Source organism: Eriocheir sinensis, unplaced genomic scaffold (genome assembly GCF_024679095.1).
Source record: "Eriocheir sinensis breed Jianghai 21 unplaced genomic scaffold, ASM2467909v1 Scaffold274, whole genome shotgun sequence".
In the NCBI taxonomy this organism is placed as follows: Eukaryota; Metazoa; Arthropoda; class Malacostraca; order Decapoda; family Varunidae; genus Eriocheir; species Eriocheir sinensis.
The window spans coordinates 392044-416438 of record NW_026111581.1 but is presented as its reverse complement, the minus strand read 5'-3'; the positions used below and the strand labels follow the sequence as shown (position 1 = coordinate 416438).

Below are 24395 nucleotides of genomic sequence, written 5' to 3'. Positions count from 1 at the left end.
AAATATCACTCTTGTCAGGCAAGCTAAGTGAAGCCTTCCATCGAAGCTGGCGTGCAGACATAATGTCAATGCTTAGATTCACTGTCCTTATAGCACTGAAAATAATGCAATTACATGCACATTTTATTACTTAGAATTGTGATTAATTGTGATTAAATATTTTTGCATGTATTTTCAGACATGAAAAGTGAAAATTGCTGCACAAAACAGTCTGTCGTCTGCGCCGGGAGGCAAGGCATCTCAAAGCCCAGGCTGTTACAACTCCTGGGCAGTTTTTGCCCAGAGCCAGCAATTTTTTAGATCCAATAGGGGTGGATTTTTTCTAAGGTCAGGTTCAACATGCTGCAAGATGCCAAGATCTAAGCCTAGTAGGAGATATGGGTTACAAGAGAGGAGGTTTGCTCTGGCCTTATACTATCAAAGTCCAAATGCTAATAGATTTCTAAGCACAGTATTTCACTTGCCTTCAGTTTCAACACTTCACTCATGACTCAGGGGTATTTCAGTAAATGTTGGCTGGAGCAAACAGACTCTGACAGCCCTGCACAGGCTTTGTCAAAAGAAGAGATACTTCGTGGGATTTGCCATTATTTAGTATAGCTCTTGTTGCGCCAAAAAAATATTTCCATATACTTTGCCAAATATTGCAAGTAATGCACCATTGTTGGTCTTGCCTGTTATAAATCAGATCTTGTTCAATTAACAAGCTTTGAGTGTCTGCCACTTTCCAATTGTAATACAAGGAATCCCCTGCCAGATATCGCATGTAATGCACCATTGTTGGTTTTGCCTGTTATAAATCAGATCTTGTTCAGCTCACAAGCTTTGAATATCTGCCATTGTTTATTTCAGGTGTAGTGCTTGGAAGCATTTGTTCTCTGCCCTACCCAACAGTAAGCAATGCTTTATTGTGGATTTTGCCTGTTATATTTAATCTTGTTCAGGTAACAAGCTTTTGGTGTCTGCCTTACCTAATAATGTGCTGCAGTGACACTTAGTTTAATTTCATGATGTGAAATACAGCATGTAATTTCATCACACTAAGTGTCTATCATCACGTGTCTGGCATCATTAATGTGGCTTCCAGGAGTAATCTTGTTTGTATTACAGCATGCAATGTTTTTTTCTGCTTTATATGATATACCTAATCACATAGGTATGATTTTATTTTGAAAAAATGTAATGGCAGTTGATATTCTTGACTAATGCCTCATAAACCTTGTCAAAAATAATGTTTTTTTCGAGGGGGGGGGGGGGGGGACAGAGAGTGGTTTGTTTGATTGGCCAGTTCAAGGAGTTTCATATCAAATGATTTTATTACATCCAACTTTAATGTGTGCTAAAAACATACATTTTATTACATCCAACTTTAATGTGTGCTTCCTGCAATAAATGCTACATGTTTACTGATGTAGCCTATGAAATACATATCACTCTCTGCCCTGTAATTTGGTGTCACATACTGCAGCATAACTTTCCTGCTATTTTCTTACACTATAAGTTGCCTTATTTTGTCTCATTTGCTTTTATCATATGTGCCTCCGCTGCATAGCTGTGCCTACTGAGCTTAATATCTTCATGACCCTGACACCAAGGTCAGAGCTTGTGAGATCATACCGTGTCCTACATCCCATTTTCACCTCCAGGCTCTGCTGTCTCCCAGGACCACCAAGTTATTGCATTCCATTTAAGACAACTCATGTGTTACCTTCTTGATGTCCTCCATCATGTATTTCAGCATGTTTTATGATGCTTTGCTCTTATATTGATGTGCCTTGCAACATTTTTATGCATTTTTTTTGTATATAATGCGCCATTATTGGTTTTGCCTGTTATAAATCAGGTCATGTTCAGTTAACAAGCTTTGAGTGTCTCCCATTGTTTATTTCAGTTGTAATGCTTAGAAGCTTTTGTTCTCTGCCCTGCCAAACAGTATGCAATGCTTGCCATTATCTGGCACTTGTAGTTAGTATGATATTTTTACTCAGCTAAGAGCATGTTGCAAAAGGTAAAGGTAAGGTTGGGGGCATACGCTGTAGCAGTGTGTGGCCTCGGTGCTTATCTCCGTAACATTGGCCCTTGAGCCTGTGGTGTTAGGGAACCCATTACCCTGGGAATCAGGACCAGTGTGACATCCGGGTTACCACAGTTGCAAAGGCATTATAGTAATCTAGCATGCATAGAATGTTGTATGCTTTGCTTGTATTTAAAGCACTGGGTATGTTTGCTACACACACACACACACACACATATATATATATATATATATATATATATATATATATATATATATATATATATATATATATATATATATATATATATATATATATATATATATATATATATATATATATATATATATATATATATATATCTTAGCAAATGCTTTCTACACCATATTTTTCCTAAAATAACAAATTGATATAGTGTAGATAATACCTAATAAAACGTAAGAACGAATATATTTTTCTTTACCCCATTAGTAAATCATTTTACAATAATGAAAAAAAACAAGTAAAGGCTGGATAGGGTGTTGTGGCAGGTACTTCAAAAATAGTAAAGCTGCCCCTGAAAAGTGACGTTTTTGGTGGGCCCCAATAGATGGCGCTACTTCCGCACGCCTGAGGAATTACTACATACCACTATCTCTTGGTATATATTCTCTTTGCTGCTGTGCTACCACGAGGGGAAGGGCAGTCAGAGGAGGAACCACGAGAGGGAGAGGAGTCAGAGTGATACAGTAGGCAATAAAGGTACAAACCTACCTCTTGTTTGATTTACTACATTGTTTTTGATTTACGCCACCTCTTCAAGGACACAATACTCGCGTAAATCAAGAGTTACCTGTACATGTGTAGTTGCTATATTGAATATTTTTACCAATATTAAATAGTTGAATTCTTGCTTTTTATGAAAAAGTGGTTTACTTTGATTATTTCCTAATCATCCACTATGGATTCTGATTTGATTAAAAAAGTTGTTGACAACTTTCCATTTGAAGACGGTCATGATCGTCTGACTCAAGACGTCGGAAAAAGAAGACGGAACATGCAAACGACAACGGAAATCGTAGACATCGACGGAAAATGTGCAAGTGTAACAGCGCTTTTAGCAGATTATTTTATAACACACCCAAAACTACAAAAAAAAGTTTCGTCTGCCAGTGCGAGATTGGCGCACTTGTATAATTTTACTCATATGCGTAACAATACATCCCCCCCCACAGGTCCTCACTGCCAGTCTGACTGCCTCAGTGCCTCGCAGTCCGCCGCCAAGTGTGCTGTGTGGCTATATAGACAACATGCAAATATCATGCACAATAAAAAAAATATACGTACGTTTATTACGTTCGTCAGTATTATTATGCGTATTTTAAAATTTCCGCCGCTTATAAGGGAGTTTCAGCATTAATGGACTAAGTTCCCCCCCAATTAGTCCGTTAAATTGAGGGCTTACTGCATGGCGACACTGCTCTGAATACTTTGTCGCTTCATCTGGCTTTCATTACAGGTTCTGGATGGGCACGTGATCAAAATTAGGTGTAAAATATAAATGTAAATAAATAAATAAATCGTAAATGTTTCCTCCACTGCCATTTCCTGTTTTCAGCGTTTTTCTTCCATGTGATCCTTAAGCTCCTTTGAGTGTCCTGAGGCATCTTTTGTTGTACCCGTGAACAATGACCGCAATGTGGACATGTTCACTGGGTTCAGACTGGTAGTACTCACACATCAATATCTCGTTTTCTATTTAACTAACTGCTCTTCTGTTGTTATATATGTTTTCTACTTATTTCAAAGCTCCACAAAAAAACATGGGAGAAAAAAAAAAAAAAAAAAAAAAAACTGAAAATAGCCATGAAATGTGTGGGACCCCATGTGTCCATGGCTCACCGCCGTAGCCTGCTTTGCTGCCAGTGACAACACTGGTGCAGTGCCAAGCCTTGCACATGCATTTATCGTAAAAAATAAACTTAACAAATCTAACCAAACTAAATTTGGTAATTCTTTTTAGGATGTCCGCCTCCCCCTCCGCCACTCCAGCCCCCCTACCCCCCAAAACAAGTCTGGGGACGTGTAGGGAGTTGGGATTTGGGGGGGAAGGCAAATTGACTAAAATATGGGCCTCAAAAATTTCCCTGAAATAAGGAAAACTCCTTAGTCCCAAAATTTTTGTGAAAATTCCCTAAACCTATTGTTTTGTAATCTAATCTAACATAACCTGGCAGCAGCAGACGCTGGGCGTGTCATTGGATGGCCAGCGTAGTGGACCCCCCCCACCGCCGCAGCACCACTCCGTCCCGCGATGCGTGTTTCCGACGACCCACACCGCATGTCGAATATATTTAAACTACTCCAACCTAACTATGCTTAACTAACCTATCCTCCCAAGGGGGGGCTTCACCCCCCTCAACCCCTTTTTGATGAGGGGGCCTTGACCCCTCGACCCCCCCTCTGCTAAGGAGGGCTTCTCTGTATCTGCCCATCTTGTTAGTCACACACTAGACACTCAACAGCCTAGGAAGCATTATATTTTCCTTAATTTGGGGACATTTCCCCGTGTCGATGGCAACCTGCTGTGAGAGGAAGCAACTACTTGTAAACTCACAACCTCAGTATAGTCTGTCCTTCCAGATATCTAACAATTACAAATGATACAATACTGACGACAAACCCGTCCACTTTGGCTAACTTGATGCCAGATCATTGTTGCTGGGTACTTTGCAGGGTTGTTGATTTTTTTCTTTAAATAAGGAAATTGGATTTTTTTACTTAAATCAGATTTTTTTTTTTTTTTTTTTTTCATTAATGAAAATAATTAAATGAATGTAAACCTCAATATTCTCTACATTAGTTTAAAGCACATGTTGGAGTATTCTTGTATCATATTCCATCGTCATAACTAACCTGGTTGGCTGTTTGAGCCAGACCTAAGACTGACCAGTCGCAGCCAACCAGCCACTGGCCACAACTCTGTCTATTCTTAATTAACAGTCTAACCCGATAATGTCATGTTTTGGACATATCTAGCTCCCCTCTCGGTGAGTACTGCAGGATTATTCTTGTCCATTATAAATGAAACTTGACATTTCCCTAGAGTTGCTCTACTTCTAGGGTCGTATTCCCTATGACGTTATATTGGGGGGGGGTCCCAAGGGGGCGTAGCCCGCCTTGGTTAGGAGGGGAGTCAAAGGGGGAGAAGCCCCCCCGTTAGAGGTTATGTAGTTTGGTTGGGGTAGTTTGAATATATCTGACATGAGGTCTGGGCTGTCGAAAATTAGGCAACGAGGAGGGAGGGATTTGGGCGGCGGTGGTGGGGGTGACACGCCCGACACTCGTCAACAGACCGGCTGCTAGGTCATGTTATAACAGATTACAAGAGTATGCGTTAGGGACTTTCCTTACTTTTGAGACCAGGGAATTTTCCCTATTTTAGGGATTTTTTATTGGAAAATTTTGAAAGCCCATTTTTTAGTGATTTTGCCTTCCCCCAAAACCCCAGTTCCCCACAGGGGTATAGATTCATTTTAGGACCGTGCCAGTATCTCATTATCTACCTTATGAAACATCACTATCTCTTCATATATCTTTTCTACAAACCTTCAACAGTCATGGAAACGCTTTGAAAATCCAATTTAATCACTTTTTTTTTACTCTTGAAAATAGGGAATAATGTTTACGAAAGCGTGTCGCGTCGGGCAACGAAAATTATCCCTTCCTTGCGCAACAAATCCTACGAAGAAAGGCTTTCTACCCTTAACATGTTCTCTCTTGAGAAACGTCGCCTCCGAGGAAAACTGATCGAATGTTTTAAAATACTTAATGGTTTCACGAATGTAGACAGATCAACATTGTTTATGATCGATGACACTTTGCGCACGAGGAACAATGGCGTAAAACTCAGATGTAGACAAGTAAATTCAGACTGCACCAAATTTTTCTTCACCAACGTTGTAGTGCGAGAATGGAATAAGCTCCCATCATCAGTGGTCCAGTGTAACACGATTGACTCCTTCAAAAATAAGCTCGACCGTCACTTCCTTCAACTTAATATCAACTAGAGTAGAAATGCAACGTTTTGGAGTCTTCTGATTAATGTAAAATCACTTAGGTTTAAGGACAGACCACCAAGTCTGGACCATGGGGTCTGTGTGGTCTGATTTTCTATGTAAATCCTCTGGCGACGGCCGCGGCATCACTGCAGCCGCAAAATAGTTCGCAGAGGGTTTAAGGTCGGAGAACATATTTAAATTACTCCAACCAAACTTTACGATCTACTAACGGACCCCCACCCATATATATATCTGACTTATTTCAGCGAGGAGGTATTTCTCGCAACACCGGCTGCATCGTCGCCAGAGGAGGCGACGCGCTTCCGTAAACATTATATCCCCTATTTTCAAGAGTAAGAAAAAAGTCCTTGCATTGGATTTTCAAAGCGTTTCCATGACTGTTGAAGGTTTGTAGAAAAGATATATGAAGAGCAACTGATGTTTCATAAGGTAGGTAATGAGATACTGGCACGGACCTAAAACGAATCTTAACCACCACGTACAGGTCCCCAGGCTTGTGTTGGGGGGTAGGGGGGGGGCTGGAGTGGAAGGGGAGGAGGCGGACTTCTTGTAAAGAATCACCCAAACACTCAGCAACACTCACCCTTTGGTCAGCCGTTCACCTTCCAGCAGCTCCCCGGTGCCCGCCTCCCGTGGCTCCAGCGGCGGGCACTCCAGGGTCTGGGCGTGTGTCCTGGCCCTCGCCCTTCCCTGCAGCGTCAGGGAGAACAGTGGCAGGACTGCCTCTTCATCTCTTGCCCTGTAACACCTCCTGGTCCTCCTCCTCTCGGTGTGTGGGGTGGGGGAGGAAGTGATCGAGGGATGGGGGGGATTTGGGATGATGTTTGGGGAGAGGGGAGATTATGGGGGGCGGAGGAGAAGGAAAGAGGAATATGATGGGTAACTATGAGCTTGTGGGGGAGGTCTGACTTGGCTCTGGGGGAGTTTTTGGGTGATCGTTTTGAGTGATCCGGGGAGAGAAAGGGTCTGGGGGAGGTTTTGGGTAATCCGGGGAGAGAAAGGGTCTGGGGGAGGTTTTGGGTAATCAGGGTAGAGAAAGGGTCTGCGGGAGGTGTTGGGTTCTTGTTTTGAGTGATCCTGGGAGAGAAAGGGTCTGGGGGAGGTGTTGGGTGATTGTTTTGAGTGATCCGGGGAGAGAAAGGGTCTGGGGGAGGTGTTGGGTGATTGTTTTGAGTGATCCGGGGAGAGAAAGGGTCTGGGGGAGGTGTTGGGTGATTGTTTTGAGTGATCCGGGGAGGAAAGGGTATGGGAGAGGTTTTGGGTGATCCTGGGGGAGAAAGGGTTTGGGGGAGATCTAGGGTGATCCTGGGAGAAGCCTTGGGTGATTCTGGGGGCAGAAAGGGTTTGGGGGAGGCTTTGGGTGACCGGTGATGTGATGTGTTTGAGCAGCCTGCCGCCAGGACCGTCTTGGCGGCGGGACGTCACCTCTGCTGCTCCTAAGGAAACTCAGCGGCCTTTCCCTCCCTTATTTCTCCCCTCCGGCGCCTCCTGCACCGTGAGTCTGATGGAGGAGACTCAGCGGCCTTTCCCTCCCTTATTTCTCCCCTCCGGCGCCTCCTGCACCATGAGTAATTCTAATCACAGCCATCTTTAGCTTGTACCCTACATTCGTCAGAGCTATTGGCCTAACTATAGTTCTTTAACCTTATTAATTTAATTTGGTTCACTTGTCTTTGGCAACAGGACTGTCCTTTAGAGTCCCTCGATCCATCCCTCTGGTATCCTCCCTGTCTCTAGTACTGCCCCTTATGTACGTCCTCAACCAACACCTTCAGTTTGTGTGGCTCCGCCCACCCCTACCCCCCATGCTCCACCTCACAGGCAAGAAAAGTATACTTGTGGAATATAAGAGATGGCAAATGGGCGAATAAATGTGGGCGAATGATAGACAGAAATGTTATGCTAAGTACGTAGGTGGGTGTACCGACCCTTTGCAGATAGGCAGAATGTGTTTGAATAGAGAATAACAAACAAAAATGGAGAGGGGTTTGAGTGGGATGTAAGAAAGTGGAAGAATGTGATAGATATGGCAGTTAAAGATGAGGGATTGAGCAAGTGGAAGAATGAGATGGAAAGAAAGGAAACCCTTGACTGGTACAAGGAGAAGGATCGAGGCCCCAAAGTGTGAGGTGTGGTATGAGGGAAGCCTGGGAGGTGATCTTTTCCGTGCTAGAGCGCAGTGTCTGGATGTGAATGCAAGGAACTATAGATGGTCTGAGTCCCGCAGCAAAGTGTGCCAGATGTGTGACAGGGGTGTGGACGAGACTATGCTGGAATGTATAAGAAGTATGACAGAGAGAGAACGAAGATGATGCATGTGTTTCTGAGTGAGATGGGACGTGGAGTGAATGGGAGGACTGGAAGGGAGTGGATGGTGCTGCTGCTGGGGCTCAGTGGTGAGACGAATGGACGAGTGATTGAGGCGATGAAGGAGTTCCTGGAGATGTAGGCAATGACATCTTGCCCCGAGTAGCTGAACACCGATTTTCTGTATGTTTTATTTTTCTTTCACAGTAGCTGCCGATACAAAGGCCTGGCTGGGAGAAATCTCAAGCCACCTGTGAGATCAGTGAAGAGCGGCGCCCGTTCCATGTATTATTCCTCAAGGGCGGGGAGGCCAGCTGGCCAAGTCGTCTGTGACATCAAGATCAAGCTCCCTGCCCCGCCCTGCTGATGCCCGCTGCCCCGAGGGTGAGTTTTGGGTGGTGGCCAGGCGCCTTGTTCACCCGTGCCATCAGGATCACCCGCTGCCCCCAGGGTGAGTTTTGGGTGGTGGCCAGGCGCCTTTTTCACCCGTGCCATCAGGATCACCCGCTGCCCCCAGGGTGAGTTTTGGCCCCTGTGGTCACCTGGTGGTGGCCAGGCGCCTTGTTCGGGCAGGTGCGGGGGTCACCTAGGAGGCAGATCACGGGGCTGAAAACCTGACCTGCAGCAAGATGGGAGTGAACAGCAGCAGTCATGAGGGAGTGAACAGCAGCAGTCATGAGGGAGTGAACAGCAGCAGTTATGAGGGAGTGAACAGCAGCAGTAGTGGCAGTGACAGGCAGGGAGGAGTGGGCCAGAGGACAGCAGGGCAATCTGTACAGTGTTGGGGCTGAGTGGAGACAAAAAGGAAACAGAAGGAAGAACTGTAAAGCTGGCACAAGTGTTCCTGGCGCAGTGCTGAGGGCACAAGTGCTTGAGTAAGTGCCAGGAAAAGCACTGAAGATAAGTGATTCAAGCAGCAAAGTTGAAAATTAGGGGATTATTCACGAGAGGGTAGCCTACTAATTTCGAGATGCTGACTGCTTATTTCTGGACAAAATATGATGCTGTTTATTATGGAGATGGTATTTTTTCTCCAGAAATCATTATATGGTTGACTTTTCAATGCCTATTGTGTACCCCTCTGCCGCAGCCACAAAATAACTCGCAGAGGCTCAATTTGCTTACTGTTTCTATTTTTCACTCACCGCTCACAAAGATAACAAGTGGACAGACTAAAACAAAACCAAGCAAATCAATGTTTTCCTGCTGTGTATTCCCCAGTGTGCATGCGTATTGAACAGCAGAGTGACTTTTTCTGCGAGGAGGTACCGGTATTTCTTGCAACACCAGCTGGATTGCTGCCATGTCCCTTACTGTGGTGTGTATTTCCATCCCCCACACTGCGTTCTGAATAAATTTTAACTAACCAAACCTAACTTTACGCAACCTACCTAACGGGGGCCTCGCCCCCCTCAACCCCCCTTCCATTTTTTATGGAAAAACAATATGGCAGTGTGCTGTATGGACACAAAATATACTTGTTACTGTGCTACATTCAGGGATTAAAAAACAATCCATGCTGTAAGCATTAACTTTGCCAGAGGAGGCTACCCTCTCATGAATATTATCCTAAAATTATAGTGCACTAGTGTATTACAGTGAGGAAAGTTAAGTAATACAGTGCCACTGAAAAGCAAAATGTGTGAATAAACAGGAGAGAGGACCTAAGAAGCGATACAAAGCATTACAGGTCAAAAGAAGAAGAAAAAGCAGAGTAACAAAGCAAACTGCCTACCCATCTAAGACCAACAAAGGCAACGAGAGCATCCACCAAGTACATTAAGGACCCCAGAAGCCATGGAGGTGAAGAAAGAAAAGGTTAAAATTCATAAGTTCACCCATCTCACACTGGTGGACAAAGCTTTTCAGGGAGATTTTGGTGTTTTGAAAGAATCTGCAAACTTTGTGTTGCAAGACTAGTTTCCCCCCCCCCACCCTTCAAGCCTCGGAAACTAAGGATTTGTGATAAAAACAAATAACCAAATAGTACTAAACACCAAAATTTACCAGAAAAATAATATATCCGTCCTCGCAGATGAGTCACGGCAGGAAAATATTCATTTCTAATGTGATAATTGTTTTCTACGCCTAATGTGTCATCACTGTCCAGCGCTTCGCCACACTCAGAGTTGCTAGTTCTGGCCAGTCACTGCTGCAACACGCCTCCATTACGCACTTCAAAGTGGGTCACAAGCAAGAACCCAAATTCGTTAACTCTAACCTAACTCTATGCCTAATGATGGTAGTACTTTAAAAGCCAATATTTGTTTTTATTCATAAAAGAGTTAACATCAGTCAGATTTATTTTGGGCCAGCAGTGTTTACTGATCTTGATGGCAGCCAGCACCCCATGGCACAAGTGTTTCAAATTTTATGCCGATGAAATGTTTGTACTTTTCACCAATATCTTGAATTTTTGACCAGCCTGATATTTACTAGGTATGTGGGGTTTCCAGATACCTGTGGGCCAGATAGTTGGGGTCTTACTGTACTGCATATATACAGTCATACTTTGGTTTGCGAGCTTAGTTCATTCTGAAATTTTGCAAGCAAACCAAAAACTCGTAAACCAAAACAAACTTATACTGTAGTGTTGAAAACATTAAGATCACATGCTAAAGCACAAATGTAAGTAGGGTGTACAACGCAGACTGAGACCCCATTCCTATCGTTTACAGCTCTGAGCGCTCTCGTCTTGTGGCGAACAAAGGGAACCCACTGCTGTCTTCAACTTGTACAAACAGGATGCTCGTCACCACTCATAACCAAGGCATTGTTAGTGAGTTTCTTTTGTTCATAAACCCAAACACCCGTAAAGTAAGGCACTCGTAAAGTAAGGCATTACTGTATTTAAGTATTTTTAATTTTGATAATTTTATATTTAACATTTTTATTCATGCTAAACCTTGTATAACCGAAACCGTACATGTGGAGGGATCGTCGTGCATCGTTCTTGTTCACCCAAAATGTAGGCAACACGAGTGGCTCTTCATCTGGAAAGCCTCAAGCCTCAACTTTCAATAGACTGACTTTGTGGCCCAAGCCTGGCGTTATCAAACGCTTCAGGTTCTTGTTACGACTATTTTTTAAGGCCTTAGAGGAGCTATATCATGTTACCACGAGTGTTTGTCCCGTTCACAGTGCAGAAACCTTGCAAAAATACTGCCACAGCCATGAAACCACCCCAACAACTTCCTGGAGAGACTTTGATTTTTTTTTTTTCTTTTAACAAGAGTCAGCACAAGGGCAACAAAAAGTTTAAAAAAAAAAGGGTCCGCTACTTGCTGCTCCCACAGCAGAAGATAGTTTAGAGTAGACAAACCAAGGCTCCGAAGAGTTTAATAACATGGACCCAAGTGTTGCGTACACCTTAACGGATGGGTGCTGACTTCTACTTCAAACTCATCAGTGTTTCCGGCCTCAGGTAGATCAGGGGAGTGTCGGAGGCCCGGCCCTGTGTCTTCTCTGTGTGTGTTTATGGGTCACTTCTGCCATGGTCACAATGCACCCCCAAGTGTTTGGTCCTATTAGTCACTTGAAGACATGCCTTCCAGTGAATGTGGTTTGTCTTCCATGCTGTATATTGCTATGTTGTTCTTTAGTTTGTGCATGCCCGGCCCTCACCTATACTTTTACTCATCTCCAGTCCCTTGACTCATCTCCTTTACTTCTTACTCATTGCCCTTACTCTCTAGTCATCTCCAGTCCCTTGACTCATCTCCTTTACATGTCTCTTTTACTCCTTGCTCACGTCCATTGTGATATGCTAGTTTTGTTTTGTTTACCCGACAGACTGGTGAGAGAAATCCATCGTCAGCACACTGTCAGCACATCATCACTAGACTGTCAGCACATCATCACTAGACTGTCAGCACATCATCACCACACTGTCAGCATGTCACCACCAGACTGTCGGCACATCATCACCACACTGTCAGCACATCACTACCAGACTGTTGGCACATCATCACCACACTGTCAGCACGTCACCACCAGACTGTCATCACGTCGTCACCCTCATAAACATTCTGCCTGGTAAGTCATTTTTCGTGTATTTCCATATCTTTTCCTCAGTCAGTTTTCCGTCATGTGGCGGTGCACACCTTTGGGCAGAGCTGCCTTTGTCCTTTTGTGTGGGTGTGAGTGTTCTAAAAGTCACCTTTCTCAACTCTTCTGCCCATGATAGGAAGATTATGAAAATGAAACTGCTTTTTTTCAACTTTCAGAGATGAAAAAATTACATAGGCAGTTTGTTGATGAAGGTGACCATAAAACAACACCATTTGCTAGTTTGGGTTTGTGGTACATGTAGCCAGTGTGTTCATTTTGTAGTTTGTCTATAATGAGGAAAGTTATCAACTTAAATAGAATGGTTGAGCCGTGCGTCCTTGTTTAATACTATGTACTTGCTATGTCTAATGCCATTTCTCTCTCTCTCTCTCTCTCTCTCTCTCTCTCTCTCTCTCTCTCTCTCTCTCTCTCTCTCTCTCTCTCTCTCTCTCTCTCTCTCTCTCGCTCTCTCTCTCTCCCTCCCCGCCTCCCCCTGAAGTCAGGGTTAAGGTCAAGACAGGGTGGGCTGACTATTGTTGCCATGCTGACCTCCCTCAGGCCTGGTGAGGGAGCTGAGACAGGTCCACACCCGGCCTCAACCAGGCGTGGCTTGCTACGGAGAGGTACAGAAACATAGATCCTTCCTTTTTACCGTACCATGCTATAAAGAAATTCCACTGTAACATTGTATTGTGCTGTCACTGTCCTTACAGATGTACTGTACTCATGCTCTGATATGGGGTAATCAGGAGAACCACCACCACCTCCCTGCTGGCATCTCCAGCCATAAAGAAAAGGGAAAGTTTGAGTGTGAGAAGATTTGAGACTGAGAGCAAGTTCACAAGACACAGCCTTGCACTCACTGGTGAAGGAAAACATGAGTGCCAAGAGTGTGGGAAAAGACTCCCTGGGAAGGGTGACCTCAACAAATACACCCACACACTCTGGTGGAAGACCTCATGAATGCCAAGAGTGTGGCAAAGTGTTCAGTAAGAAGAGTCACCTCAACAGACACACCCTTACACACACTGGTGAAAGACCTCATAAATGCCAAGAGTGTGGTAAAGTGTTCAGTGAGAAGAGTAATCTCAAGGAACACACTCTTACACACACTGGTGAAAAACCTCATGAATGCCAAGAGTGTGGCAAAGTGTTTAGTAGGAAGAGTAACCTCAACACACACACCTTTACACACACTGGTGAAAAACCTCATGAATGCCAAGAGTGTGGCAAAGTGTTTAGTAGGAAGAGTACCCTCAACACACACACCCTTACACACACTGGTGAAAGACCTCATGAATGCCTTAAGTGTGGCAAATGGTTCAGTATAAAGAGTGACCTGAATAGACACATACTTACACACACTGGTGTAAGACCTCATGAATGCCTTGAGTGTGACAAAAGGTTCTCTTCTAAGTCTGCTTTGAACAAACATGCCATCAAACACTCTGATCTGAGAGAGTTCAAGTGTGATGTTTGTGGGAATTATTTCAAGACCAAGCGGAATATTACCAAACACATGAAGATCCACTTCCCCTGAGGTGCGTTGTGTTGTGCTGCTGTGCTGCCATATGTGGGGTGGTGAAGGACAGTGTTTGACATCCCTGCCCTGACAGGCCTGACAACATGGCTTCCTTTATGTGTCTACACCAGGTAAGCCTGCTGCCTGTGACATTAACTTGGTGTTAGGCGATTTCATTGCACGCGACTCCTTCATGAAGAACAAGAAACAGTGAAGATGAAAAGTGAAAGAAAGAAAGACAGACAGAGGGATGGAGGGACAGCAAAAACAGAAAAGAAAGAAAGGAAAAAAGTAGACAAGAAAATATTATGAAAAAGCATGATCAAAAATAAAAGGAATGGAGGAAAGGAAGATGTTAGGGAAGAAGATGAAGAGAAATAGAAGAAATCATGAAAGAAAAGAAGGAAGAAAAAAATAGGAAAATGAAGAAAGAACAAGACAAAGAAAAAAGAAAAGAAAACTGTAGTCCATCAATACATCTGGTAAATTGGCTGGTTACTATTACTATATAATAATTAACTAAGGTTATAGATGAAAGGCTAGTGAAATGTAAGAGGGCAGGGAATGGAATCACTTACCCTCCGTCACCTTAGTCACCCAAGCTTGTAACTGATTAATAAACAAAACTAAATGTTAAGACTTTGTAGGTTTATTCCCATGCCTTGGTAGGGAGGGAGGGAGAGGAAGAAGGGAGGAAGGTAGAATAAGGAAAATGAGGGGAAGAGGGAGAAGCTTGTGTCTAGGTAAGGATGTAGGGAGGGAGGGAGGGAGAAGGAGAAACAAGGGAGGGAGGAAAAGAAAAAGGTTTGTCTTGTCAAGGACGAGAGAGAGAGGGAAAGGAAGGCAAGGTAAGTCTCACAACTACGGCCACTCTCTTAAGTTCCTTTCCCGTCCCATGCAAACTTTGAGACCTGTGGATAAATGAACGGGAAGACTGGTGACGGTAAGTACACACACACACACACACACACACACACACACACACACTAAACATCTTAATCGCCAGTGAGGGAGTGGAGAAGGCTGTGATCTGGGGGTCATAATCTTAAACATTTCCTCGCCCAAGCACACGCACATTTGACACGGGTTTCGCAGAAGTTTGGGGCATTTCCAGGGGTAGTTTTATGACCCTGGTGGTGGTGTGACCCTTCCTCTGTACCATGAACCTAAAAGAACACTCAAGAGAACCCAACCCGATTGTTCCTCTTTTTGGCCTTTGGAAATAGTTGTGTGAGGCGGAAGCGTCTGACATCAACTGGGGCGGTGATGGAGAAGGCTGCATTGATAGTGGTGTAGTACATGCAGGGCTGTGGCAGAGGTCAGCTCGGGCCAGGTCAAGGCGGCGTGGGTGTGGACGCGGAGGAGTTTTCTTCTTGTGACCTGTATCGCGATTTGGTTCTTAAAAGGCCCGCCCAGAAGGAAGCTTTGGTCGGAATTTTTAGACGCTTCCGCCGCTCACATCAACCATTTCCAAAGGCCGGAAAGGAGATCAATCGGGTTTTCGTGAGTGTTTTTTCACGTTAATGGTGCAGAGGAAAGGTCACACTACCGCCAGGGCCATGAAGCTACCCCTGGAAAGGCCCACAACGCCTTCGAAAGCCCTGCATTGGGCGCCTGAAGGCGTGTCACCCGAGCGGTGTTTCCGGCGCCTTAATTGCTGCCAGACGGTGCCCAAGGAGACTACAGAGTCTCTTTGGCGGTGCCCGTAGTGGCGGCAAAAGGTGCGCGTGCAGTCACATGGTGGAGTCGGCCACGACCATCTTCCACTGGCCTCTTCCCACAACCAAAACAGATATATTACTCAAAGTTGTGGTCGTTTCTTGCAACAACTTAACTGGGTCTTAGGTGTTCTACGAGCACTTGTTTTCTCCTAACACATCATCTCCTGACCATCCAACATCAGCCATTTCTCTATCTTTCACTGACAGTTACAAGACACGTGTGGTCCCCTCGGTGGTGTGCGTGGCGTCGTCTGTTCCAACGTAACACGGGTGCCCGCACTGGCGGCAGGAGGACGCTATGTATCACTGACAGTTACAAGACACGTGTGGTCCCTTCGGTGGTGTATTTGTTTACCTATTTGTAGTTTACCGGTGTGGTCTCATCTGCCATCCGGTATCTTGAGACATCCCATCCTTATTTTCGCATCGCGGAACCCAAAATTTACTATCATAGAGTGACTAAGTGAAGCATCTATGTGTAAAAAAGTACCAATGAGGACCCAAAAAGCGATGCAAGCGGAACAGGTCACAAGAAGAAGAAGAGTGATCGTTGATATCTTAGTTATATACATACATGCGCGTCGTCATTTGCTGTTTTAATAAAGTAAATATAAACTTGGGTGGCACAGATCCCGACAAGCAGTCGACGAAAGACACGGTACTGTTATGCCACCACCGGCCCGCACACCACACTCCACAGCACGAGCAAGCGGTGGACCTCAACCCCAGACCACCACACACGGGTCGTGAACACCCAGAACAGCCAGACACACCACGTCGCCACTCCCCAGGGCCGCCACACCACGAGCGAGCAAGGCAGGGCAAAGAGGTTCAAAGTGCAGGTTTTCTTCTTTACTGAACAGCTCCAAAACCGTACAAACACTGGTTTACAAGGTACAGTAACTCCCAGTACACAGAGGGGGGGGGGGGGGGCAGACATACCACAGGGCGCACAAAAGCGGGCAAGAGCACACACTAGCGGGCAGCGCACGTCTCTTCTCTCTCTGTGCTGGACTCTCTCTCCTCCCCCGCGGCTCCCGCCGGCCGTTCCCGGCCGGGCCGCCGCAATGCACCCCACGCCCCGGCCATCACAGCCCTCCGCGCCCCGAACTAGCACCCCCCACACACAAAGACAACACAAATAACACAAGAACACAAATCAGTCTGTCCTCTACCACGTCCTCCACACTCTCTTCTCGCGCCCCCAAGGGGCTCCGTCTGTCAGCCACGCCGTCGACCAGCCGCCAGTCATCAGTGGGCTCTTCCACGCCATCCGCTCCACGAAACGCTCGGGACAGTCGACACCGGCTCCTGGCCTCCACCCTCGGGGCAAGGTGCCCCCGCCCGGCTGTGACTACCTCCCCACGTAGCGATGCTCGAAAACCTCCTAGAAGCAAAGGGCACCTCGCCGGTCACCCTCTCCAGCTCCCGTCCGAGGCCACCACAAGCCTTACTGGCCTGCGTCAGGTAGTCGAGGCCCAGCAAGCACGGCTCGTCTCGATCGGCGACGTCCACCGGCCGGCTCCCCACAGCGCTGCCCACGCCGATACGAGCCTCCACTGGCCCCTCCGGCAGCACACACTACCCCGGGTCAGGCCGCGCCGAGGACCCCTCAGCCCCTGGTGTCCACTGTCACGCGTCGTGGCTACATCCGCTGATCCTCCCACTGGCAACGCGCTGGTCAGGCGGTGGCAGCTTACACACGGTGGGGCCCGAGGGCGGGAGACGGCTGGAAGTCAGCTCCCTTCTCCAGCCCGTCCGCGCTTCCCGCCTGCGCCGCGTCTCTGGGCCTGGGGCAGGCGCTCGAGCGGTGGCCAGACTGTCCACAGTCCTTGCAGCGAGGCTGGTGGGCGTCGGGGCTCAGCTGGTCGAGGGAACGCGTCCTTCGCTCCCCCGGGCATCGACTGCGCCTGTGCCGCTTCTCGCCACAGCCCCCGCGCGAACCTTGAAGACCCTCCGGGCTCGCCTTCCTCGGCGCTGCCTTCATCTTCACCTTCGCCACTCGGCCCCGGAGATCATGGCAGGGCGGGACGGCCGCCCCTAGGCTGCTCGTTGTCTTCAGGAAGGCCTCGAACCCCAAGGCCCTCGCCATCGCGTCGAGCGTGTCCTCGGTCCTTGGCAGGGGGTGAGAGTCCTCGACAGTCTCTTCCTTCAGCGCCCGGCAGTCCGCACAGAAGTGCTGCGTGCCGTCCTTCTTCATATCCAGGACTACCGCTGAGGGCCACGGACTGTCTGTCCGTTCAATCACCCCCTGCGCCGCCCGCTCGTTGACGGCGCTCTGCAGTTCCTCCCACCTGGCCGGCGCGACACGTCGGGGCGGGCTCTTGGTGGGCGCACTATTCCTCGTGTTGATGTTGTGCGTCACCAATCCGTGCGCCCCAGGTCCAAACCACCCCCGCTGAACACGTCCGCGCACCGAGCCAGGGTGTGATGCACCTCCGTCTGCGCCTCCGTCAGGTGAGCGGCGCTCCGGTGCGCCGAATTTTCCAGGAGGTCGGGGCAGCGGCCTCACAGAGGCCAACTCCGCACTCCCCGACACCTCCTCTTGTCGCTCCACCTCCTTACTGGTGCCCAGCTTGGCACCAACGAGTACTTCCAGAGCCTCGCCGGAGGAGTTAGCCACCAGCACCGTGACTGACTCCTCCCCCGCTCCTTCGAGACTCTGTTCGGCCGCCACACCACCAGGCAGCTGCAGGCCCTCCGTGGACTCCACCGCGCCTACCGCTGGCACCGCGCCCGACCGGCAACACACGACCCTGGCCTCCGTCCCCGGGCCAAGGTGCAGTCGCTCCACCGCGACTACTTCGATATGCACAGCCAACCTCTGGGAGCCAAGGCGCTTGTCTGCGCAGCCTCTCCAGCTCCCGTCCAAGGTCGGCACAGGCCTCGCCCTGCGTCAAGTAGTCGAGGCCCAGCACGCACGGCTCGTCTCGATCGGCGACGTTCACCGGCCGGCGCTTCACAGCGCTGCCCACGCCGATACGAGCCTCCACTGGCCCCTCCGACTGCACGCAGTGCCCCGCGACGCCACACAGCCTCTGTGGCGTTTCCTGGAGTCGTGTGGCGGCCAACTTGTTAGGCCGCCCCAAGGTCCTTTCGGCCCTCCCCGCCAAGCGGCCTGGCTCGTCCACTGAGCTCCGTAGCGCTGTTGCCAACTGCAGCGCCTTCTCAGCCTCGCCCCAGCCCTGGGCAGCGGCTAGCATCTCACACTGGGCCTCACATGCCAGCTTCCCGTCGTGCTCCGCTGGCTTAAGCCTCCCTGAGCGCCGGGAGGCTGAGGGGCCGCAGCGTGGAGAGGGCGGACCACGTGGGCTGCAAGCAGGCCGGCATGGCGGAGGAGGAGGCGGTAAGAGAGGCAACGAGGCGGGGTTAATGGGTCCGACCCCAGCACCAGCTGGACCCAAGGGAGCGGCTCCGACGGCTCCCCAGCCTCCACCGGCTCCGCCACGACGCCACCAGGCCTCAGGGGCCCTTGCCAGGGGCCCCACATGTGGCCCAGCCAGCCCGCCACCCCGGCGCCCGCCGCCAGCACACGTGATTCTTCTTGTTCCTCCGCGCACGACAGTGCCACCTCTCGTCGCCGCCTCTTCGAACGACGGGAAGCTGAGGGGCTGCACTGGAGAGAGAGCGGACCACGTGACCTGCGAGCCTGCCGGGATGGAGGGGAGGGAGGGGGTGAGGGTGGCCACGAGGCGGGGTTAATGGGTCCGGCTCCAGCACCGGCTGGTCCCATGGGAGCTGCTCCGTTGGCTCCCCAACCTCCTGCGGCAGCTACTGGCTCCGCCACGACGCTACCAGGCTCCAGGGGTCTTTCCCAGGGGCCCCAGATGGGCCCCGGCTGGACCGCTGCCACGGCGCTTCCCGCCAGAACTGAGCCCCGTTCCTCCGCGCGCGGCGCTGCTGCCTCTCCGCCTCCATCTCCTCCCTCAGGCCCTAGAACTTGCCTTCAGGGGTCTGCTGCACCTCCTCCAGCCGTTCGCTCCTCAGGCTGTCGCAGGCCGGTCCGTGCACGACTGCGTTTCAACCTTCAGAGACGAGAAACTACACAGGATAACCTCGGCAGGATGGCGGGCCTGCTCACATGCCTGCTCGTCCAGCTTTCTGGCCAGCTCGTCTTCCCTGCGAGCCTGCTCGCGTGCCCTCTCAACCTGCTCGCGTGCCTGCTCGTCTAGCCTCTGAGCCAGCTTGCGTGTCTTCTTAGCCTGCTCGCGTGCTATCTCGTCTAGCGTCTGAGCCAGCTCACGTGCCCACTCGTCTGCCCTCCGAGCCTGCTCGCGTGTTTGCTCAGCCTGTGCCTCACGAGCCCTCTTTTCCATACCGGCCAGCATGGCAATGATCAAGTCCAACTCGCCCGCGCCAGCCTCGGCCTTGCCCGACTCCTCGTCTCACTCACGGCGACCACTGGGGGACGCCATAACGACACGGCGCAACTCACTGTTCACTATTCACTTTACACTACGCACTCTTGGTCACTTTCCTGCGTACACTAATATACTCCACCCAGCACTGAGCTCTGTCCCTCTGTGCACTTTGCCTCCACTGAATTTCCTATTTTCTTCCCCAGCATGAGCGCCGCCATGCGTGTTTACCTCCACCAGCGTGTTTATCTCCGCCAGCTCATGTAAATCCCGTTCCAGAGTAATCCCCCGCCACACAATAAGCTAGGGGACCCGGGACAATACCCAAATGAGTGTTACCTCATGTAATAATCTAATCAGTCTTGCCTGTAATATTTACCCCTGACAAAATGAGCAGTGCAGAGTCGAGAAGCAGACGGCCGCCAGTTTTCCCTCCTCACAGCTGCTGTCCACTTCCCCCGCTCTTCTGGATTCGCTGTAAATCTATAAAATGACACAACATCTCTCCCGTGTCGGTTAGAACATCCAACCGCACAGCATATGTATCCCATGACGAACACACAGAGCACTTGTGCAGCCGCCACCAAGGTTTGCTTTGATAAGTAGCCACCACCACTGACCACCAAGATGGCCGTGCAGGCCCGCGCTACCACCGCACCCCCACTAATGACGTCAGCTGCAAAACCTCTATACAGAAGGGGGCAGACACACCACAGGGCACACAAAAGCGGGCAAGGGCACACACTAGCGGGCAGCGCACGTCTCTTATCTCTCTAAGCTGGACTCTCCTCCCCCTCGGTGCCCGCCGCGGGCCGCCGCAATGCACCCCGCGCCCCGGCCATCACAGCCCTCCGCGCCCCGAACTAGCACCCCCCCACACACAAAGACAACACAAATACACAAATAACACAAGAAATATACCCCCTGGCGTAACATTAATGTGTCGAAATTCATGGATGCATTCAAGATGGGATGTCTCACGATCCCCGGATGGCTCATGACACCACGCCGGGCCCGAGCTAAGCTCTACCGTCTCCATATCTACATTCATCCAGCTTTTCCTTCATTTGTTGGACACTGTTCGCCTCCACCACCTCTTCCCGCAAGCTGTTCCCCGTGTTAACACTTCTATGTGGAAAATTATACTTTTTCAAGTCACTTAAACAGGTTCCTTTATTAAGTTTCTTCCTATTTTGTTGAGCTGAGGTCCGTCATGATGGTGGGAAGAAGTGATTTTTGTGTGTGGAAAAACAAACACGCCTCTCTTCCTTGTGTTTACGACAGGTGTCACGGACCAGAAGTTACACCGGTGCGCCATGGACGATGTGAGGACGCCGTCCCCAACGAGCTACACTCATATCAACATTGGATGCCTCTCTCGCACCTGGCTTAATTAACCATGTAGTGTTATCACCTTGTCTGTACAGTGCTATGGATGAGTGCACAATCCTATACGACAGTGTCTCTTCTGACCATTTTCTCTCTTATTTGGGCAAAAAATTAATGGACTTCCTGCCTTGAAACAGGCCAGCAAGGCTAGGGAGGCAAGGGTTCAGAGGATTCTCGGGACACAAGGAAAAGAGAGGATCGAGTATGGTCGGGTGGAGACAGAGTTGCTGAGAGACATTGCCATTGATCCTGTCAGGTTATGCTGCCTCCAGAGTACTTGTCTTATCAGCGGGCATCATGACGCCATCGATAGGCTGCATCAGTCGTTGGTGGGGTGCATGGTCCATGCTGGTGAGACAGTGTTCGGCCCGTGCAGGAGGAGATGGAGGCTGTCTTTTCCTTGGAGGAGTAATACATGGAGTGGCCCTTAGCGGGCCGCTCTGCACTGTGAGGTGAAGCAGGGGGGGGGGTAAGGGTAGGGGTAGGGGGGGGCGGAGCTTAGCCGACGGCCTTGAGCCAGCAATTCCACTCAAAACATTGGATTTCTCGCTCCCAGATCGTCGGAGTTAATGTGCTCGTCTGTCTTATTTCTTCCACATACCATATGTTTTTAGTTATTCAACTGCTGCAGTATATGCACTAAGGATGTATGTGAGGGGTCAAGGCGGGTTTGGAACATTTTTTTTCAGCTTCTACGGAATAAAGACAAGGTAATGCTGGTGTTTTTTTTCTTTCTATGAAGAGGTTTTCATAGAAAAAAAACATCAGCATTTCCTTGTCTTTATTCCGTAGAAGCTGAGAAGAAATGTTCCACACCCGCCTTGATCCCTTACACTTCCTCTGTATAATATTCATTATATATTGATCATGGCTTCACTTTTAATGTAGAAAGATGTATAGCCTTCTATGTAGAGCGTCTCAGATGTGATCAAAACCCACTACGAGAAAACAGAAGGATGTATTGGGGCAGGAAAGAGAAAAACTTACAGATACGCAAATAATAGTCTATATGTGACTCGACGTCAACCAACCGTGTTACACAATCATGCATGTCATTTTGATAGATACATCAACCAGTAAATGGAGAAAATCCAACATACATGTTTTTATGGAGAAAAATGGATGTGGAGTGGAGATGGCTTGATCACCAGAGATGAAGAAAAAGACTTACAAAAGTGGAATATATAATAGAAGATAACTCCTGTAAGCGAGAGAGAGAGAGAGAGAGAGAGAGAGAGAGAGAGAGAGAGAGAGAGAGAGAGAGAGAGAGAGAGAGAGAGAGAGAGAGAGAGAGAGAGAGAGAGAGAGAGAGTATTGATAAAGCTACCTGTATCTAGTGTATATAAGTAGATTATTATGTTCTATGAGGGATAAATATGTAATATGTAATGAATTATTTTTTTTACATATGTATGTCTATTAGCGACTGAACCAAAAAATTACAAACATGCTGCTCAAAAAGCAAGATCTGGTTTAAATGGGCTGCTTACAAATTAATAAATAAATTTCTCCTTATTATAAAACCATTTTTTTGTAAGCATAATAAAGTGTTTTAGGTGTTGTTTCCCCCTCCTCACCTCCATCTGAACCACCACTTCCTCCTCCTCCTCCTCCTCCTTCTCCTCCACGCATTGATCGCCACTTTGCCGCATCGGGAGTGAAGTGAACGTATCCAAGAGTAGGTACACAAGTGCTTTAATCCTTCCCTGCAGGCCACGTGACTCCAATGGCTAACGGATCGATTAAATCACTGAAAGCAGGCGGCCTTGTAATGAGCCAACAGGCTTTCTGCTGTTCGCTTGTCCATGTTTCCATTTTTTCATGTTTCCCCCTCCTCCCCCACCTCCTCCTCCATCTGTGGTCAATAAATGGCTCGGACCCCATTAAGTTTAAGCTGCTGCTGTCATTAAGGAAGAGAAAGAGAGAGGGAGGGATGGAGGAAGACCAAGGCCATCTGGCCTTGGGAAGGGTGAGGGAAGTGTCTGTCATGGTTTTGAAGGACATCAATGGGGAAATCTGAAGGAAAGAGTATAATAAGAGGTGGAGGGACTCCCGAGGGAGGGAGGGGGAGGGAAGGCGGGAAAAGAGGGAGGAGAAGAAGAATGGGAAATTACGTGCGGGGATGTGAGGGGAGGGCTGAAGGGAAGGGAAGGAGGGAGAGATGTGCATGAGGTGAGGAACAGAGAGGTAAAAGTGTGAATACGAGGAAGACTTTTGCAAGGACGTAATAAGAGAGGGAAAGAGGGTGGAAGAGATGTAAGAGTAGAGGGTGGAAGAGATATAAGAGTAGAGGGAGGAAGAGATGTAAGAGTAGAGGGAGGAAGAGATGTAAGAGTAGAGGGAGGAAGAGATGTAAGAGTAGAGGGTGGAAGAGATGTAAGAGTAGAGGGTGGAAGAGATGTAAGAGTAGAGGGAGGAAGAGATCTGAAAAAAAGGGAGCAAGAAGAGAAAAAGAGAGAGGGCAGCGCGTAATAAATATTAGGAAAGGAAAACACAAGAAGACGTATGTGGATAAAATACTCAGGCTGGAAGGAAGGCAGACACTGATGAAAGGAGGAAAGAAAAGAGTGGAGAAAGTGAACTTGTTAGAGGTGTACTATGGAGGAAAAGAAGTGATTAAGAGGAAAGGCAAGGAAACAGAGACATTGAGATCAGATAAAGTGAAATATACAAAAACAAACAAAAAAAGGGCTTAAGGAAATAGGCGAACCAAAAAACAAAATGGAAAAGAACAGAGAATACAACTCTCTCTCTCTCTCTCTCTCTCGGTGTGTGTGTGTGTGTGTATACATATTTTTTTTTTTTTTTTTTTACATTGCTGCCTATTGCGTAGGCTTCTTCCCGGTGGATCCTGATGGTCGGTCCAAGGCTTCATTCCGGTGGGTCCTGATGGTCGGCCCAGCCCGTTCTGGCGCAGGCGAGTGTTTATAGTGGCGCCATCTTGCATTGGCTCATGCTGCCCTCCCAGAGCT

At 48.3% G+C, this 24395-nt stretch overlaps 1 protein-coding gene and 2 long non-coding RNA genes across 8 annotated transcripts in view; 2 read left to right on the top strand and 1 right to left on the bottom strand.

The window, feature by feature from the left end:
* Nucleotides 1-6795, bottom strand: part of LOC126991405 (uncharacterized) — a 70023-nt gene extending 63228 nt beyond the window's left edge. For 2 of the 3 annotated variants that reach the window (XR_007745499.1, XR_007745497.1), the window contains exon 1: nucleotides 6660-6795. The gene's annotated coding sequence lies outside the window, so the exon portion shown is untranslated. The remainder of the gene's footprint in view (nucleotides 1-6659) is intronic. The other variant, XR_007745498.1, reaches the window with a different exon arrangement.
* A 119-nt stretch (nucleotides 6796-6914) lies between these two features.
* LOC126991408 (uncharacterized) lies at nucleotides 6915-12987 on the top strand. Of its 4 annotated transcripts, none has more exons than XR_007745504.1 (6): nucleotides 6915-7051; nucleotides 7179-7571; nucleotides 8591-8767; nucleotides 11062-11158; nucleotides 12176-12418; nucleotides 12933-12987. It is a non-coding gene; the product is annotated as an uncharacterized LOC126991408 (long non-coding RNA). The 4 variants fall into 4 exon arrangements; XR_007745501.1 differs by having other exon boundaries at nucleotides 6979-7089; XR_007745502.1 differs by having other exon boundaries at nucleotides 6979-7089; nucleotides 8591-8834.
* LOC126991410 (uncharacterized) lies at nucleotides 12980-14592 on the top strand. The gene is made up of 2 exons (XR_007745507.1): nucleotides 12980-13056; nucleotides 13147-14592. It is a non-coding gene; the product is annotated as an uncharacterized LOC126991410 (long non-coding RNA).
* The last annotated feature ends 9803 nt before the right edge of the window (nucleotides 14593-24395 follow it).